Below are 15,024 nucleotides of genomic sequence, written 5' to 3' on the forward strand. Positions count from 1 at the left end.
TCAATCCCTGGGTTGGGAAGATTCCCTGGAGAAGGAAATGGCAACCCACTCCAGTACTATTGCCTGGAAAACCCCATGGACAGAGGAGCCTGGTAGGCTACAGTCCATGGGGTCGCAAAGAGTCAGACACGACTGAGCGATTTCACTTTCACTTTACATACAGTAACTCAACCAAAACTATCTTCTTGAATGTGTCAGAATATGAAAGGAAGTAGGCTACTAATGTTGAGTGGCAGAATCATGAGTCTGGAGGCAATTCTTCTTTTCCAGCTTGTGACTTTGGATGAGCCACTTAACTTTTTTGTTTGTCAGTTATTTCCATGAAGGCAACCACCATCATGTGCCCTTTGCATTTAGCTTGGACCTTGGAATCTATTGGACACTTGAAAAATATGTGTTAAATGGATGAATAAGTGCATTTAAAATATAAACTTTGTTTTTTAGGAGATTTTTAGGTTTATAAAAAAATTAAGATAGCACAAAGAGTTCTTACATATTCCGTACTCAGTTTCCCTTATTATTAACATCTTACATTAGCATGGTACATTTGTTACAGCTAATGAACCAATACATTATTGGTTCCACACTTTATTAAAAATCCATGCTTTATTCAGATTTCCTTATGTCTTTGTGTGTGTGTGTGTGTGTGTGTGTGTGTGTGTGTGTTTTGGTTCCAGGTTCTTATCCAGGAAACCACATTACATTTTATTGCCATGTCTCAGACTTTCTTTGTTCTTGATGCCCTTGACAGTTTTGAGTAGTACTCATTAGATGTTTTGTAGACTGTTCCTCTTTTGGGATTTGTCTGATGTTTACTTATGATTATCCTGGGATTGTGGGTATTTTCATCACATCATATCAAGGGTATATATTATCAAAATGACTTATCACTATTGTTATTGACTTTGATCACTGTTGTTGAGGTAATGAGTGTCAAATTTTTCCACTGCAAAATTAAAGAATGTCACTATGCTCAATCTGCAGTTAAGGAAGTATGATTATACACCACCTTCTTGAGGATAAAGTATCTACATAAAGGATTTGAAATTCTTCTATATAGGGGATTTATCTCTTCTTCCTCATTTACTCATTCATTTTTATCAGCATGAACTCATGGATATTTATTTTATATTTTGCTCTATAATCCAATACTATTTGACTTTATTGTTCAAATTGTTCCAACTTTGACCACTGGAAGCATTTTTGATTGGCTTCTGTGTCTGTTTGATATACTCTGTCATTGTGGTTTGATTTTTTTTTTTCTAAAATATCCTTACTTTCTGGCACTACAAGATGCTCTAGGCTAAATTTGTTTATTTCCTATATCATTTTTAGAATCTCTAAGAAGGCCTGGTTTCTTTGGTTGGAAATGGTATTAGAAACCAAGATTTTGGCACTTATTAATACTCAATAAGTATGTCTTTAATGGGGGGGAAAGGAATAGTAAATGTTTCCCAAAGAAGGGTCTCATGCCACAAAAAATACCAAAATAACTGGTGGTACCTCAAAGGTATTGTCCATTGGATGACAAGGAGGAATTGTTTGGATCTTTATTACTGTCTTCTAATCCTTCTGGTTCAAGGAGAAAATCTCCGTTTCATCCTGGTAATCTCAAACATGGGAATTTATTTTCCTAACACGGTAAATGAACTTGAGGCACTAAGCTTCAGTCAAACAAAAACATTGAACTAGAATTTATTAATATTGTTTTATTTTGGTTATATTCATTTGTATTATCATGTTCAGTTATGACAGATTCAAGTAGTTTTCTCTCTGTCATAGCAATATATGCTCTCCTCTTAAAATGTATTAAGTAAAAACTGTAAGTAAATTTACAGAAAGAATAATAGCATGTCAATGGTTAGTATAATGTGGAGAAAGTGATGAGTGCATGATTGAGTTTGGAAAAATTGGAAGGAATAATCTCTTGCAGCTCTAGAATTTAATTTATGTTAAGTAATATCTACTATCTTACCCTCATAGTTGTGTGGAATTCTTGGGAATATTTTGAAATCTGAATCACAGAAACAAAGCAAGAACACTGCTGAGAACATGCAAATCCACACAGTCATTTTCTTGTAGCTATTCTTGGCCCCAGAGCAGATCTAACAGCCAGACATTGGCATGGGGTCAGGTGAGAAATGCTTGGGTAGTGCCTCAGGAGAGCTATGGCATTGAGATCAGAGAACTACAGACCAAGGGGAAAGTTGATTTTAATAGCATCAATGGATTGTTTTAAAATGTTCATGAAAAATGAAAATATAAAGCAAATAAATGTGACAAGCATATTGTCTAATTAAGATGAATGGGATATTCTTCTTATGCATTTTTAATCTGTTAAATAAACAGCATATTAATAAGGCTTAATTGTATCACCATATACTTAAAGTGACTTTCTAAAATAAAGTTTATTTTGATTTAACATATGCTTTATGGTGTGTTTTTGTAGCACTCTTACAAGCATCTTACACAAATAACATCTTGAAATAAATCTCTTAGATGTGATCTTCATCTTGACCAAAATTTCTTCTTTTGAATTTCTTGGACAGTTCAGGATTCAAATGTGTGTCCTTTCAGTCGTTATGCTTGAGTATTGCAAAAATGGCCATCTTATCTTTGATTGTGTTTCTTCATGATTCTTATCTTTCATTTTCACTCCACACATAGATCAACAGCATATTCTGCTGATTCTTAAAAAGAGCTCCCAATCTTTCCCCCACCCTGTACATATACGGATGATGGCCACAGTTTTCTTGACTATCTTTCCTTCAAAAGTAGGGTTGATATTCTTTCCCTTTGGATCTGGGCTGGATGTAACTTCTTTGACCAGTGGAATACAATAGACTCATGAGCTTCAGAGGGCTTGCAGCTTCTATCTCCATCTTTTGGAGCCCTGAGACACCAATAAAAAGTTTGATGACTCTTCTGGAAAAACAACATGGAGAAGCTCTGAGACTACAGAAGGGCAGGAACCCAGTTGAGCTGGCAATTCAGCAGGGCTTGTTTTAAAAGTTTTACCTTTGGATATGTAGTTTAGGTTGTTTGGTATATTTTTGTTGTTGTTGAGTGACAGGTACTTTGTGAAGCCTTTCTTGGTTTCTTAGATAAGCTTAGCTCTTCTCATTTTAGTATTTCTGTAGCGATGAATGAAGATTGTGTTGATAAGGGCAGTGAAGAGGATGGTGATGACATACCATTTTCATATGCTGGGAACTCTTTGAAATCATTCACAATTTTTAATAACCCCATGAAGCCATTTTAGTATTTTCATTTTATTAGTGGGGACACTGAGGCACAGAGAGGTTATAGATATCACTCAAGATCACATAACAGTGAAATGCAGGAGCCAGAATTTGGACTCTGGAGGTCTAGCTCCTGGATCTGTGCTCTTTGTTGCCACACTGCACTGTAGTTACTGTTCAAATTGCTAAGGTAGCATTTTATATTGCAGTAAATTAATCTGTTTTTGTGTTTGTTTGAGTAGACTGTGAGCTTGTACAGTCAGAGACCATGTTAGTCATTTTTATACCTTTGATATAACACAAAGTCAGGCACATAGAAATTCAATAAATAATTTTCAATAGCTAAAGCAGGGTTGAATTTAGATCCTGGAACTTTAAGTCCAGTTCTTTTTTTTTTATCTATCACATTAGTCACCTTCATTTTATGTTGCTTTTCATCTTACTATTATAAATGAATTCTGGAAGTGCATCTGTTCTATTAGTTGAAATAGTAGCTAAGACATTTATTGAAGAAGACTACTAATTCATTTCAATTATTTCCTTTAATGTTACAATAATTATGATTCAAAAAGGAATGCTAATTTTATGGAAACTTGTTGTGCATGTTAAGATGTAGTCTAACCTCGTAGCATCTCCTTCAAGGTCTCACATTTCTTTTCTGGATCATTCTTCGCTCCTCTGTCTGAACTTATTATCTCCATTATCAATTGCCTGTGATGTTTTGGTTCATAGTTCTTAGCTATCTTGGTTGTAAGGGGCTTCCCTGATGGCTCAGATGGTAAAGAATGCAGGATACCAAGATTCGATTCCTGCAATGGGAAGATTGCCTTGAGAAGGGAATGGCAATCCACTCTAGTATTCTTGCCTGGAAAACTTCATGGACAGAAGAGCCTGGTGGGCTCCATGGGGTCACTAAGAGTCAGACACGACTGAGTGACTAACATATACACACAACCCCCCACACACATTTTGGTTATAAAGCTCTTCTTTTCATCAACAACTCCCTTTTTCACTAGGGTGTATTGATTCTTCTCCTTCTATTTCATTACATTTCTCTGGAAATACAAATTCTCCTAATACCAGTCATTATCATTGCCATTCCCCTCTCCTCCTCTTCATTATCATTCAGATATCATCTGAGATTGGTCCACTCCCCTGAATAGGCACTAAAGTAAGTTTCAGATCATGAGCAAAATAAATTTAACACTTATCCTAAGGTTTTCATATTCTAAAGTTTTTCATGTTCTACTGTGGTTCTGAGATCCCACTTTTTCTGAGTTATTTCAGTTTAGACAGTGGACTGCAAGGAGATCCAACCAGTCCATTCTGAAGGAGATCAGCCCTGGGATTTCTTTGGAAGGAATGATGCTAAAGCTGAAACTCCAGTACTTTGGCCACCTCATGCGAAGAGTTGACTCATTGGAAAAGACTCCAATGCTGGGAGGGATTGGGGGCAGGAGGAGAAGGGGAGGACAGAGGATGAGATGGCTGGACGGCATCACTGATTCGATGGACGTGAGTCTCAGTGAACTCTGGGAGTTGGTGATGGACAGGGAGTCCTGGCGTGCTGAGATTCATGGGGTCGCAAAGAGTCGGACATGACTGAACGACTGAACTGAACTGAGAGAGTATCTCATTTCTGGACTTTATTATCTTCAACTCTAATGCATGGACTGAGAAACAGAACTTAGCCATTTTCTATAGTTAAAAAAAGTAATTAATCTATTTGGCTGTGCAGAGTTTTGCAGCATGCATGATCTTTTATTGTGGCACATGGAGTCTCTACCTGCAGTACGTGACCCCCAGAGAGCACGAGTTCAGTAGTTGCAGTGCACAGGGCATGTGTGATCTTCGTTGCTCCAGGGCATGTGGGATCCCAGTTCCTGGATTAGGGATAAAATCAGCACCCCTGTGTTACAAGGTGGGCTTGGAACCACTGGACCATCAGGGAAGTCCTCGTTTTCTATAATTTCTACTATAAAGACTTACACCAGGATTTTGTGTGTGAAGCAGGCTTTCTAGTATACAGTTTGAGGGATTTACATTCAAGTCAAAGTGAAAAGTATAAGTTCAACTGAGGCTTCTGATGTACATAATATAATCTTTAGCCACACTCCTTTCTTCCATCTTTTCCTTTCTCTGTTTGACTATCCCTCCCAAACAACATTTTGGTTTGATTCTGGCCCCAGCACCAGAATTCTGTTTAATTTTAGTTACCTCTCTTATTAACTTGGTTTCTCTCAGCATATGACTCACCTTCTTCCAACTAGCAACCTCTCAAAATATTTTCTCTGCATAGCTTCACATCTACCTTAAGAGACATTCCTATGTTAGTTATTAAGAGATTTCATTTAGGTTTTCTACAGTAATATATTTTTTCCTATATTTATATAATCATTTTGTAGATCTTTAAAGTGCTTTCATATATTCTTATGAGATAGGAAAAATAAGCTCAAATGCCTTCAACATGTTAATAACATAGATAAGCATTTGTTTCCATGTTTAAAATACAAAGTTTGAATTTGATAAGGCTTAAAATCCACTCCATATATTTCTGTTGAAATGGAGTCTTAAAGTTGAATGAGCATTCAGGGATCATCTGATTTTTAGGAAGATAAGATATTATAATTTCTACTTTACCAATGAGATTCTTGGTGCCTGGAGAATTTCAATGGTTTGCAGAAAGAGAGATGGTGAAATGTGACCATAAAACTTGTTGTCTTCTACTTTGGGGGCAACACTCTTCTTATATATCTTCATCAAAAGTCTCCGTTTGGTGTAAAGTGTAGGATGAGACAGTAGGAAAGCCACTGAGCATGCATATGGTGCCCAGATGTAGACCGTTTGGGGAAAAGATGCATTGGAGAAGGTTTAGGAATGAGTCCAAGGATGTAAGTTGTTCATTTAAGTGTAGATGCAGTATAGGAAGTATCTATGAAAATGAGGATCAGTGGACATGCATTATTAATATCTTATTTGACTTCCTGCTTCTTTTGCTTTGCTGCCAGCATCTTTGGGTGGTTAAAGTTACAACAGAAAGATGGAAAGTCATGTTTTCCTATTAAGATACCAGATCTTATAAAGACAGGCAGCTAAATGTTTCACCAAGAGATACAATCACCTCCATCAACATATATTTCTTCATTGATGATTTTTTTTTTTCCTGCAAAGGACTAGGTCAACAAGTTTAGTTTATCAAAGGGAATTCCATTTCCTCATTGACTTTAAACAATGAAGACCTTGAAACATTCAGTCAATACACATCTCGGAAAAGAACAAAGGAAGCATTTGAAAGGAGGATTAGTAAATTACCTGCCTTCAAAATTCAAATAAAACTGCACAAAAGCAGTTCTCTATATTTGCTGGTAATTCAACAAAGAAAGCCAAATGAAGCTCATAGATCCAGGTTATGTAGAAATGTTCAGCAAGCTGAAGGTTACACGGGATGGATGTTCAAATAAGGATCATTTTAATGAATACAATTACGAGATGGCTGATATGCAAAATGAATAATTTAGAAAATATGGTGGTTTATGTATGATCTATGCATAATTACAGTAACACACAATTTGGGATTATAAAAAATAACTGAACTGAAATTGTTCGTTGGAGTGCAGAGAAGTAAAAAAAGTTCACACTATTCTTTTAAACTTATTACATTATAAACATCTTCAGATATGTTATTTTTTAAAAAAAATTCTTAGCCAACCTGAGAACACTGTAGTTGAGGTCATTATGTGTTCAGTCGCATCTGACTGTTTATAATCCCATGGACTGTAGCCTGCCAGGCTCCTTTGCCCATGGAATTTTCCTGGCAAGAATACTGGCTTCCTGATCCAGGGATCGAACCTGCATCTTATACATGGGTAAGAGAATTCTTTGCCACTGTGTCACCTGGGAAGCCGAGGTCATTTTGACTCAGCAGCTAATTAGAGAACTTTTCTCACTTGTTCACAATTTCCTGTTCCATATTTTGTTTTCTACTTTATTGGAATAAGTTTTAACAATGGGAAAAAATAGAGATGGAAAAGAAGTATAGAAAGAGGTATAGAAAAGAAGAGAAAGCCAATTATTTTCTCTCTCTTTTCTTGCCCCTCTGGAGTGATGGAGACTGTTAGAACAATGATCTTCAGGGGATGCACCTTAAACCAATTTAAGTAAAACAAAAATAAATATCTGAAGCCCAGAGGCAAACATCCATTTATAAGACAAACATCTTTATAAGAATTGTGCTAGGTTTCTGTTGAGGTAAGGGATTACTGAGAAAAAATAAAACAAAAACAAAAAGTTTGTGAGAAGAATATAGGGATGTATTTGAAGCATGAACTTTATTTTGGCATGGAAACCAAATAATGGGTAACCATGGCCCGTTAACCTTTCTCTGGCTCAGTTGCTGAATCTTTTAAAAAGCAATAATAAAATCTTCCTTTACCACCTCTCTTAGGATAAGCATGTTTCTTGGATACCTGATGATACATAAATCACATTTCCTTTTTTTATTATCATTATCTCTAGGAGTAGAAAGAGTAATGAATTGCAGGGCTTGTCATGATCTTATTAAATATGTTAAGATATTATTGAGTTACAAACAATAGAATTGGGATTATTTATAATATGACTTCAAAAGATGAGACCCGAAGAATGAAAAAAAGGCTTGCAGCTAGATGCAAATTTAGCAGACAGTAGCAGGTTAGAAGGGAAAGCAAAACTCAGACCAGTGTTGGGTGGAGGATACTGATGGGTTGTAAGGCAGGTAAGTCAGCCTGATACAGGCTGGGTAGGTTTAATTAAGGTCTTCCCTGGTGGCTCAGATGGTAAAAAATCTGATCTGCCTGCTATACAGGAGACCTGAGTTTGATCCGTGGGTTGGGAAGATCCCCTGGAGAAGGGAATGCCTATCCCCTCCAATATTCTTGCCTGGAGAATTCCATGGACAGAGGAACCTGGCGGACTACAGTCCATGGGGTTGCAAAGAGTCGGGCACAACTGAATGACTAACACACACATACACACACACACACAAACACACACACATGGCTTAATTAGGGGCTTGAAGACAGGAGTATACAGTGAGTAGTGAGGTTAGCAAACTGGCTTCATAATAAGGGTATCATTTGGGGATGGCAAGCAGACTGGCTAAAGACAAAAAAGCCGCAAGACAGGGAAAGGGGAAGACAAAAAGCAAGAGCCACGTTTCAGACCCACATGACAGCCACTGCTTATTTTCTCATCTTCACAGGGTACTAATGTTGGTTATGTAATGGGTACTCAGATTTCTGCTGGATTCAACAAAAGAGAATCATATTACATTTCTAAAAGAGAAAGGATGCATTAATGGTTGCTATGGATTGGACTTACCCGTTCTATAAAATAACTTGTACCTCAGAGAAAATGATCCCACTCAACACTTCTTTCTCTGAATTGCTCTCAAAGGCTTAGTGCAGAGCAGGAAACTGTTTTTATCTCCAAGGATCACTTTCAAAAACTAAATGTCTCTTGAATTTGGACATTTCCAGCCAGAGCTTGGCTCTCATCATCTTTTATCTGTCTTATATTGCAATGGCCTCTGAATGGGTGTCCTTGCTACATCTATTGTCCACATTGCCACCAGGGTTATCTTGCAAGAAAGTGTATCTGATCATGTCATTTTCTTGTTGAGAAACGTTTGCTGGTCATTTTCTCCTGAGTTGCTCTTTGGCCTTAATCCTTCTCCGGGCCCTCTTTTTCCCTTCCAGCATGCAAACCGGACTCTCCAGTCCTAATAAATGTCTTATCAGTGCCTCCAAATGCATGACTGTGTCTTTGAAGATGTACGTATTTTCTCTCCTTTTGTCATATAAACTCTTAATCATATTTCAAATTTCTTATCTTCAAAGAAACTCTTTCTATGTATGCCAACATTTCCCCTTGACACATTCAGATAATTCTGAGACTTCCATAGGCTCTAGTACTCTTTTTTTTTGAGTACCTGTCCTACATTATATCAACTGTATAAAAATGCACACAAATCCTACATTCAAAATAGTATTTTTTTCCACTGAAAAATTTTTTTAATTTAAATTTATTTATTTTAATTAGAGGCTAATTACTTTACAATATTGTATTGGTTTTGCCATACATCAACATGAATCCGCCACGGGTGTACATGTGTTCCCAATCCTGAACCCCCCTCCCACCTCCCTCCCCATACTATCCCTCTGGGTCATCCCAGTGCACCAGCCCCAAGCTTCCACTGAAAATTTTTGTAAGGAATTTTTTAATGGGCTTCAAAATTATTTGGCAACACATACCTCATTTAATTCAAAGTTGGCTACAATTCTCCAGCAGTCATTGTGCATACTCATAAATTTTTGTGAACCAAGAAAATCTAACTTATAAGTTGATTTCAAGTGTAAGGAAATGTCTATGAATGCTGGATATCATTGTGAATGAAGCCAACATAATATTATGTTTACAGACTTCTGATTAAACCAATATGAATTTTCACTTAGCAGTTTACACTTTAGATCAGAAATTTGTTAATTCAAGACTCAGACATTTTGGTCTTTGAAAATCTCAGGGCCTGAGCCATTATGCATGTAGAGCCTAATGAGTAGAGTTTCTTATGTCATGTTGCTGGTTATTGCATGGAATTCTCTGTATGTTTTGTTAGATTTGAATTCCTCAAAGATTAATACTGTATCAGTATTATAGCTGATGCATAACAGCTATTGAATATACTTCATATATGTTAATAGATATAAATGACATAGGTAGACACATACACATAGATACATAACATATGATATGTGAAGTATGACATGAACATGAAATATGACTGAAGTCAGCCAGGCTAGGCTATTGCTGTCTATTGCAACTCAAGTGTTCTTGATTTCCAGACCCAGCTCCAGAACCTGTGAAACATACTGTATCCTCCCTCAGAAATTCCTCATCTGCTTCCCGTATTGTATAGGTTATTTTCACTATGCCATTTGAAGTTTTTGATTGGTCAGTTGGTGCTTTAGAATGGGGCAATGCACTCTATGGATTTGAATGGATTATTTTCTTTTTACATATTATTCCTTCAAGAATTGCATGAGAAGGTATACTTTGGTACATTCTACTTGATGAACAATGTATTTTTCCCTTTCTTATTATTTTCATATATTGAAAACATTTTCAGAAAAATTTTCTGTAGGTACCAGGTGAAACTGATACATAGCACATGCGTTCTCAGATTTATTTGCCTATTTCTTATTTTTTACTTGCCTATTTCTATATGATTATCTATCACGGTCATGTAACCTTTTAGGGACTAGTGAAGTGTCAAAACTTTCCCATTAGATGATTAGCTTACCTTGCTATCTTATAGGGAGTTACATGGAAATTTGTCAAATGTTCCCTGCTAATTATTAGTGAAGTCTAAATGACAGAGTTCATACTTTGACGTCATGTTTGACAGTGAAAAGTAATTGCAAGTCCTCTGACACAGAAACTAATTGAGGTGCTATTTGCTTTTTCCTATAATTTAAATACGATGTCTATAATTTTATGTGGTTAGCGTAGATATCTTTGTCTATTAATAGGTAATGGGTATTGGTTTATATCTTAAATTAATAACTGAGCCAGGCTAAAAATTATTTGAGGCTGTATACTAACCCCACTTTTACCTGAAAGAAATAGGCAAAAATTTGAATAAAATAGAAAATTTAGTATAGATCTTGGTATATTTTTAGAATAGGTTGTCGGCAGCTGAATGATAACTCTCATTAACAATCCTGGGATTTGAACATATAAATTCCTTTAAATGGTCATCAAATGATCTTCAGACTTTCCCAAAGTGTATTATTTAAGATATAACAAGCAGGGCTGTTCATTTCCCAGCAAGTTAGCCAATTATGGACAAGCCTTGCCATGTTATTGACTGCTGTATTGCATTTATCAGAACACTCATCCTCCATTAAGTACAAAAAACAAAGATTAAATAACATTATGGTTCTGACACAAATGAACAAAAGAAATTTGAGATCAAAGTCAATGATCTGTACTTTTACAATTTGCTGGCATAGACAGAGTAAGTGAATAAGGTAGTTTACATTGAGGACAGAATTTCTATTTTGATTTTAGTGTTTCTGTCATGAATTATGGTTCTTTTCAAGGGGAAATTTAGGTGCATAAGTGACATACTTTTATTTTGAGGAGACTTCGGACAATTCCCCATAAGAAATATGACTGTAGGGGGTGTAGAATCCAAGATCCACGAGGGCAGGGACTAGGTCTGGTTTAAGCACTGACTTCTCTGATAAGTTCCGTTTACACTGAGGCCTGAAGTTCACTCATTGTGTGGTGGAGACTAGAACATTTCCAGGCTCAGGGTGCCCAGGGAATACGTCTGTGAACAGGCATCAGGGAGTCTTAATCGTGTGACCATTCTATGACAGATTCTACAAATTTGTATATGTATACTTTTCTGAAATTAATATTAATCCATAAAAGCACCCTAGGTTTATTTTTGTTGATTAGATTTCTTGGTTTCCTTTGTTTTCCAAATCTTTAAATTTCAGAAAGGGAGAAATTCTAAATCTTATGTATTCTTATTTAAAAATATAATTTTCAAAATACACTTGTGAATAAACACATATATTCTTACATTGAGTGATGGTTATATAATTCATTAAGGAAAGCCTTCAGGGCCCACACTACTCACTGGCAGGTTATAGTTCATGGGGTTGCAAAGAATAAGACATGACTGAGAGACTAACATATGCTGATAACCACACTCTCAATTCTGTTCCAGATTTTCCTCTCTCCTAATAAAAGTAAAGTGTTAGTCATTCAGTTCTATCCTACTCTTGTGACCCCATGGACTGCAGCACACTAGGCTTCCCTGTCCTTCACTCTGTCCCAGAATTTGCTCAAACTCTTGTTCATTGAGTCAGTGATGCCATCCAGCCATCTCATCCTCTGTTGTCCCCTTCACCTCTTGCCCTTAATTTATCCCAGCATCAGGGTCTTTCCCAATGAGTCAGCTCTTTACATCAGATGGCTAACGTATTGAAGCTTCAGCTCCAGCATTAGTTCTTCCAATGAATATTCACAGTTGATTTCCTTTAGGATTGACTGATTTGATATCCTTGCAGTTCACGGAACTCTCAAGAATCTTCTCCAGCACCACAGTTCAAAAGCATCAATTCTTCAGTGTTCAGGCTTTTTTATGGTCCAACTCTCACATCCGTATATGGCTGGAAAAACCATAGCTTTGACTATTTGGACCTTTGTTGGCAAAGTGATATCTCTGCTTTTTAATATATGGTCGAGGTTTGTCATAGTTTTTCTTCCAAGGAGAAGGCGTTTTTTAATTTCATGACTGCAGTCACCATCTGCAATGATTTTGGAGCCCAAGAGAATAAAATCTGTCACTGTTTCCACATGTTCCCCATCCATTTGCCATTAAGTGATGGGAACAGATGCCATGATCTTTGTTTTTTGAATGATGACTTTTGAGCCAGCTCTTTTCACTCTTCTCTTTTACCCTCATCTAGAGACTCTTTAGTTCCTTTTCACTTTCAGCCATTAGATTGGTATCATCTGCATATCTGAGGTTGTTGATATTTCTCCTGGCAATCTTGATTCCAGCTTGTGAACCATCCAGCCTAGCATTTTGCATGATGTACTCTACATAGAAATTAAATAAACAGAGTGACAATATACAGCCTTGATGTACTCCTTTCCCAATTTTGAATCACTGCGTTGTTCCATGTCCAGTTCTAACTGTGGCTTCTTGTCCTTCTAACAGGCTTCTCATGAGACAGGTAAGGTGGTTTGGTATTCCCATCTCTTTAAGAATTTTCCACAGTTGTTGTGATCCATAAAATCAAAGGCTTTAGCATAGTCAATGAAGCAGAAATAGATGATTTTTTGGAATCCTTTTTTTTTTTTTTCTGTGATCCAATGGATGGTGGCAATTTGATCTCCGGGCTAAGATTTTATCCCTACTGGCCTAAGAGAGTTAAAGGTACATTGATTTTCAAATATGGCCAGGGTCGATAAGGAAGACTTTTCCAGACTTCAGACCTGCTTAGGAACAGCACTGCTGTGTTCTTCAAGATCTCCTCCTTTCTGAAGCAGAATGATCTTTGCTTTTATTGTACCTTTTTGACAAATGTATCAGATAGATGGTGAACAACCTGTTTGTTTGTTTTCCAGTTCACAGGACTGTGAAATAAGTGAAGTCATGTGCATTTTTACAGACCAAGCTATCCAAGAACTCACCCCAGTGCTGTGACCACATGAGACCTTCAGAGTATATTCTAAAAATACAGTTTGAATGAATTCTGTTTGTGGGAAGGAAGCCAGTATTCCTTGTGTAGATTGCAATCAGTTCTGTTGCTACTCCTGATGATTTGCTCCTCCCTTTCCTGTGAGATGATTATATACCCTCATCCTCAGTTATTGTGCTTTGTATGGGAGAGTGCACAGTTTCCCACTGATATGGGGAGTGGCCACATGGTGTGTTTTGGCCAGGCAGCGTGAGCCAGCTTGATTTAGGCCACATCCCAGCAGAGGTTTTTAGAGCTTTCTTGAGTTTCCTCCAACTCTCTTACTCTTTTCCCTTCACCACAAGAATATATAGCCCAGCAAAGGCTGCTTGTTCACCTGGATAGTGAATCAGAAGACACATGCCATAGAGACACAGTAGCTGACCCATAGCCATCAACATGTGAAGTGAGTGGGAACTAAATCATTTTGTAAGCTACTGAAGTTCTGATGTGTTATGTTGGTCATTAAAGCTGACTAATGGAAATGGATTATTCTTATGGTACCAGGACACAGGACAGAATTTTTGAGATTGAAAAGTACTACTTCAATTTTAAATAATCAAGAAAAGAAAAATTTCCCAATGGGATAGATGCCTTTTTCCCTCTATGGCATTCCAACCTTGCTCTGTTGTCATGTAAGAGGTTTTATTTACTTCATTTTTCTTCCTTTCTGGACATGTGCCCTACTCCCCCATCCCCCAGATTTTTACAAAAGCTTATTTCCTCCAACATCATTTGTTTTTCAGTATTATATGGAAGAAGTATTTGGAGGATTTAGACCTGGTTTTATGTCCATTTCTGCTACTTGGTAGCAGGTTGACAACTGGACAAGCATTGGGTGAAACTGAGCTCACTATGAGGACAGTATCACAGCAATAGGTGGTTGATCAATATGTGTAATCACTATTTTTCATTCTCTAGGGGTGACTTTGCTTGCTTTGTAATCCCAATGGACTTTTAAGCATATCCAAACTTTCTACTTTTCAACAGCCATTCACATTGTAAATATTATATAAGGAGCATTTCAAAACTGTTCCTTCCCGAACTAACCTTTTAAAAGTGATACCTCTTCACCTCTGTTCTCAATATCTGGTCTCTGCTGTTTTCCCCAAGTTTCATTATAAGAAATAGTGTGGTGGCAGTTCCTAGATGTTTGGTGAGTTTGGCTCTAAAATTTGAAGTCTTTTTATTTCTTCCCAATGAAGGCTTTTGTTCTGGGGTAAATCTTAGTCTATTGAGTCCCTGTATATCCATGTTTCTTTCTCTTTTTCCTTCCCTGCTTTATTAGCTCTAGGGACTTCATGACTCATACCTGTCAATACTCCCTGGCTGCTTTTGGTGAGATGCCCAGTGTTTCTGTACCAAGGCCTCTTTCCAAGTGAGACAGTGTAAAGAAGCACTGTTGGGAGCAGGGGAAGACATAAAATCCCTAGTTTCTTAGCAAGATGGCTGATTTTAATTCTTTAAATATATCTTCTGCTGTT

The sequence above is a fragment of the Bos indicus x Bos taurus genome, chromosome 6, assembly GCF_003369695.1.
Source record: "Bos indicus x Bos taurus breed Angus x Brahman F1 hybrid chromosome 6, Bos_hybrid_MaternalHap_v2.0, whole genome shotgun sequence".
Lineage (NCBI taxonomy): Eukaryota > Metazoa > Chordata > Mammalia > Artiodactyla > Bovidae > Bos > Bos indicus x Bos taurus.